This window comes from Schistocerca cancellata, chromosome 9 (genome assembly GCF_023864275.1).
Source record: "Schistocerca cancellata isolate TAMUIC-IGC-003103 chromosome 9, iqSchCanc2.1, whole genome shotgun sequence".
NCBI classification, from domain to species: Eukaryota; Metazoa; Arthropoda; class Insecta; order Orthoptera; family Acrididae; genus Schistocerca; species Schistocerca cancellata.
Genome location: NC_064634.1, coordinates 288,607,459 through 288,613,458, shown reverse-complemented (window position 1 = coordinate 288,613,458; position 6,000 = coordinate 288,607,459). Strand labels below are relative to the sequence as shown.

Below are 6,000 nucleotides of genomic sequence, written 5' to 3'. Positions count from 1 at the left end.
CCGCCAACTTACATTTCGCGGAAAGACCACAAAGATAAGATAAGAGAGATTTAGGCCCATACAGAGGGCTATAGGCAGTCATTTTTCCCTCGTTCTGTTTGGGAGTGGAATAGGGAGAGAAGATGCTAGTTGTGGTACGAGGTACCCTCCGCCACGCACCGTATGGTGGATTGCGGAGTATGTCTGTAGGAGTAGATGTAAAACCACGCTGATCCGTGGACATAAGCTGCTCAGTCTCAAGAAAGTTTATTATATTCGAAGTGAGAATATGTTCAAGGAATCTTTGTTCTACAAAGCGTAAATTTTTCTGTCAAAATATTGTAAAAATTTCAGAGCGAGATGTGGGGACAAGTCACACGGAGCATACGTTTGACGAGTAATTGTGCCAGTGGAATCCTCAATAGATCGACAAGAGCGAACGGGAAGAGAAATCAAAACAACAGCGGTCTGTCACATCACACTGTTGTCCTGTGGCATCGAGTGTTTGGTAATTGGCGCTGAGAAAGCAGCGAGGCAGATCCTCCGGGGTAAGCGGGACCGCGCTCTGACCTCGGGCGTCGCGCGCCCGCCCCCTCCCCGGCGCCGCCTTCCTACCCTCCCCCCACCCCCGCCCCCACCTCCCGGGCCCCGGCTGCGGCGGACGGCGCCTCGTGGCCGACAGTCGGCGACGCACTTGTGCTCTCGCAGGCAGCCCGCAGCGCGCCCTGCCTCAACAATCGCCTGCGTGCCTCCCGTCGGCTGCGGCCCGCAACACGTGACCCGATCCGCAGGTAAGCCGCGCTCGCGTGTCTCTTTGGCTCACACGGGGAGGCCACTACGTTTGGAACGTGGATTTACTGTAAACTTCGTACACTCGTAGTACTCCATGAGGACAACAAAATGTGTAAGCAGTAGCACGTACTTCTCAAGCGTTACTGAGAAAATCGCTAGATAATTTCGGTCTTCAAATATACATCTGTGCGTGGCCATTTTTACCATGGAGCGGCTGTGTGGTGCCGGCACGGTAGCTCAGCGTGTTCGATCAGAGCGTTAGCAACCCTTCCTAATAAAAAAAAATTGAGCGAACGGATCAACGAACAAATTCAACGAACAATATAGAACAAAAAGTTTTCTACAAAACTTTTATTAAATTGACAATGTTATTTGGCAGTCTACTAATTTTTATTATCACAAATAATATAATATTCGTAACTATAGACTAGTAAACGACCAAACGCATAAAGTGATACTGAAAATGTATGCTTGTCCGTGTCTTCAAAACTCTTCGTATTTAATCGAAAGAGAACGAGAAATTGCTTCTCGGAAGACGCTATTAAAATACACTCGATACTGCATAACCAATTATCAGCGCCGATTTTTAAGGAAATATTGCGTTATGCATGGTTTGCTTCGAAATTATCGTCTGAAAGAGAAGTTTTTGAAAATGTTAACGAGGTTTGTTTTTCCACGGAAAACGCGAAAAGACCTTGCGTATGCGGAAACATAGCATTTATTCAATGCAGCTGGTGCCGTCTAACTTTGTTTTCCATGTTTTTACGAAAAATACCATCCTGCAACTTGTACTCGTAAAGTCGAAAGCGACGATTAATTGTACATCTTTCGAAAGCCGTCTGTGCCGATCAAAACTTGAAGGTAACAAGTCGTTGCGGGCTGCTTCCAGGTATAAGGGATTTCTCAAATCACGGACAAGCATACATTTTCAGTATCACTTTATGCGTTTGGTTGTTTACTAGTCGATAGTTATGAATATTACATTATTTGTGATAATAAAAATTAGTACACTGCCAAATAACATTGTAAATTTAATAAAAATTCATCCGATTACACGTATTTTCCCCATTATACCAATTGTAATATAAATAGTAAAGAAAACGACTCTGTTGAAAATAAAAAAAAACTGACGAACGGAACTCGATCCAGCGGCTTGGACGCCAACCGCCAACCACTTAAAAAAAAAGGAAAAAAATACATTTTGTTCTATATTGTTCGCTGTATTTGTTCAGGACGAACGTCCGATGACACCCGCTCAGTTTGTTCGTTGATCCGTTCCCTCAGTTTTTTATTAGGAAGGGTTGCTAACGCTCTGACCGAACACGCTGAGCTACGGTGCCGTCACCACTCGGCTGCAGCCGCTTCAGGGTTAAAATGGCCACGCACAGATATATATTTGACGACCGAAATTATACTGGGATTTTCTCAGTAACGCTTGAGAAGTACGCGCTACTGCTTACACATTTTGTTGTCCTAATGGAGTACTACGAGTGTACGAAGTCTGCAGTAAATCCGCGTTCCAAACGTCGTGGCCTCCCCTTGTCAGATAGTGTTCTGTCTTCTCTTCCTCGTCTTATGTTAATTCGTCTTTTTTAAAGTTCCGTACCTCAGTTGGTGAAAACGGAACCCTAAATAGTAACACCTCGTTGTCCGTCGGTCTATTTGTCTGTCCGACTGTTAAAAAATCTTTTTTTCTCATTAAAGGGTAGGCTTATCAAGCTGATATATATGTCAAAATATTAAACATGGCTGCGAAACAGCAACTGTGTAAATCTGAAGAGGTTGAAAAATCAGCCAACCAGTTGCAAATAAAGATTTATTAGCCCTTGACCTAGGTTTCGATATTTGTAATAATATCTTCTTCATAAGTAGTGGTATGTGATGTCACAAGGCCCACTAGTTCTGAAAAGATATTTTTACAGATTTTGAAACCTAGTTCAAAGGCTAATAAACCTTTATTTGCTACTGGTTGGCTGATTTTTCAACCTCTCTATAACTATGTCCCATACTAAGGAGTTCGGTGCCTTGGCGATGTAATCAACTCAAGTTTGTAAGAGAAATGCAAATATAAGCTACGGCCATTCATGTCACACATTTTGATACTCGCAAACCCTTTCAACAAAACACGTAGAGTACTTCCCATTAACCCTAGAATCATGAAATTTGGCAAGCAAAGAGGTCTCACATGCCGATAAAGGAAAAAATCCGAAAAGTGTTAATAAGTAATTATATCACACGAGAAACAATTTTTATCCGACTGTCTACCGGTGCCCGTCTGTTAAGACTTCTATTCTCAGGAACGAGTAGACGCATCAAGTTGAAATTTATACCGCACACTAAGATCTATGGTCCCTTGGTGTTGTAAAAAGTTTCGTTTTTAAATTAGTACAATCAAAGGATACCACCATTTACGTCTCACATTTTGATAACTGGAATTGTTGGGGCCGGTATCTTGCCAGTATCAGAGTTTCTGGCGGGTAAAGATCGTCGAGGTTCCTGATTCTCTGGATGGGTCACCTGTCAACGGAACCCTCAGAGCGCCAGTACTGCTCGTACCTGACCATTCTTTCTTCTTTTTTCTAAATCTACACTAGCACGTTTTATTGAAGATTCGAAGCCCACTGTTTCATCTTAGTGTTTATAAAGTATTATACGGCAAAGCGAATCGATGGCCCGATAAGGGTGGCAGCACAATTGTGTTTTTGCTCAAACAACATGTAGGGGACGTAGTAATAGCGCACGCTCCTGTACTTTTTTACCGTTTTATTTTATTTCAAATGGCTTCGGACAATGTACACGATTCAGAAAATGAGATAAAATTAAATTTTGGTTACGGTAAATGCAGGACATGAACTTTGTGTAGTTTGTTAAAAAATATTATTTGTACACATTGCTTTCACGAATATAAACACTTTCAAATTTTTTTTCGTGCAAAGTTAATCTTTCCATTAACTATCGAGTTCAGGAATCGATCAGGTGATAAGCACAAATTTAAAATATCATTAAAGATCCCTTTCACAACGTATAATGAATTTATAAATACAAATGAAGGTTTGATAGTCCAAAGAACTGAAATCTAATCACAGTGGAAAATACTAAACAGTTCTCTGTTCTTCGTACAGTGTTTTCATATTACACACTCCAATGGAGAGAGTATTAACAGTTGTTTCGTTTCGTTGGTAGCGTGTGGCCCGTTTTTTATCTGTAAATGGTGAGAATTTCCTTCCCCTTAAGAACAGGAATAAGAAACGATGATGTATAAACCGTTGCGTAGCCCAGTACCAAGTTCCTCTGAAGTTAGCACGTTGCTAAAGGTCCCGAGTTTGCACCTGTTTCTCACGCCATCCGTAACTGACGGATTCGAGATAACTAGTGTTTTGTGTGCTGTGATATATTTGAACTGCTTCTCCTATTTCAGAGTTCACACCACTACTCATTTATAAAATTTGATTGCCTTTCATGCACTTTTTGCTTATTTAGTATTTTGACTATATTTTGATATTTCAAATAGTTACTACTTTCGCCTTCAAGTTTCTCCTGCGTTTAGAGATGGTCCTATTCAGAAAACGGGAGGTAATGAATGAATCTTAAATATTTTCGGATGTTTTTGACGATGATGGCTCAAATGGTTCAAATGGCGCTGAGCACTATGGAACTTAACATCTGAGCCGGCCGGCTGGCGATGATGATTCAGATGTTCCTAACGAGAATGGAGATCCGGATGACTGCATGAATGAATGTTTTTATGGTTCTGAGGACAATTCCGATGACAGTGACATCATCAGACCTCTAAACAAGTGTAAGTTAGCGGTGGTTTCAAGTTATTTAGATAATAAGGGTGAAGGTCATTCTTTTTTTTGTGAATGACTCGTTTTATCATAGCCAAATGATATGCCAGTGCACGAGCGAGTCCCGAATATATTAACATAAAGTGGAGAGCTGTCAGATGCTACATGTCTAAACATGTCTAAACAATAGCAATTACTCATTGACCTACACTGTATGCTGACAATACTTCTCGGACACGTTATCACTTTGTCAGAAATTATATATTCATTATTTATGAATTCAGGTTTATAAAAATCTAATATAGTTTGCTTTATTTGGTACTATGTCGTCTGCTCCGCACTCGTTCATTCTGATACCATCTTAAACCAAACCCCATAGACAAAATAATTCACTCTTCTTTGGGCAAAAAAATATAATTCCAAAAATGAAAAATGAGATAGTATGACTCTCTAACAAGAGCTAGTGACAACTTTGTTTGAGCAGAAGGGTACAAGTGTGCTTTGAACGCTTTATTTAATCGTATTAGAAGCATGAAAATATTGTATGTAACAACAAACTACAATCTATGTGTGAACAAACATGTCACGTGTCGTATTATATACCTAGGAAATCGTAGACCAAAAGCTAGCCACATCTAACTCATTTGGGATAGCCTTCACGTGTTCCTCAACACTGCAGGTGCTTGGGCATAGATCACACTTTATGAGATGGACAGTGCCTGGTCTTGTCCACAATCTCACAGCACCGATTCGTCTGATAATCGCCGTTTATTAACGATGCTTCTCCAACTCCGGAACTTAGTCTGTCCAAGAAGCTCCAAATGTTCCACTACTCTATGTGTCCCTAGGGTGATTTTTCCCTTTATACTATATTCCAATCTCGGAGGTGGACATTCTTTTCTTGTCACATGCTACTCCTTTTTTGTGGTGACTCGGAATGGTCCATTGAGTGGTATATTCACTCGTTTGGCGTGGTCGGAGTTATACCACACAGGCTATGTGCACTCCGCAGCCGAGTAACATAAGGCACTAGCTGTAGTCCTTACCGTCCTGGGTTGTGCATCCCATGTAGTGCCAGCTATTTCATGCATGGTGTTGTTTCAAGCAGCTACTCTATGTTTCGTATTGATGCAATGTTTCCTATGTGAGTGCTTTATCTAACGTGACAGCAAAGTATTTTGGTGTTGGGGAATGCTGTGTTAGTTTTCCCTCCCATGATACGTGTAGCATCTTCGACTCCTATCTATTTCTTTGATAAAAAACACACCGAGAACTTTTTTCATTATCTGGTTAAAATGCACAAATATGCGGATTGGAACTTTAATCATGGCAACTATTTATTTGCAGTAATTCTTCATTTTTTGCAGGTCGTACAAAATACATACGTGTTTCAAAGTTTTACTGACTTTCAAAGTAGTCACCAGCATTGTGTATAACCCCA

At 40.8% G+C, this 6,000-nt stretch overlaps 1 protein-coding gene across 1 annotated transcript in view; it reads left to right on the top strand.

Moving 5' to 3' along the window:
* The first annotated feature begins 673 nt into the window (after positions 1 to 673).
* The window catches only part of LOC126100294 (putative fatty acyl-CoA reductase CG5065), a 282,092-nt gene continuing 276,765 nt past the window's right edge, over positions 674 to 6,000 (top strand). The window contains exon 1 of the mRNA XM_049910901.1: positions 674 to 770. The gene's annotated coding sequence lies outside the window, so the exon portion shown is untranslated. The remainder of the gene's footprint in view (positions 771 to 6,000) is intronic.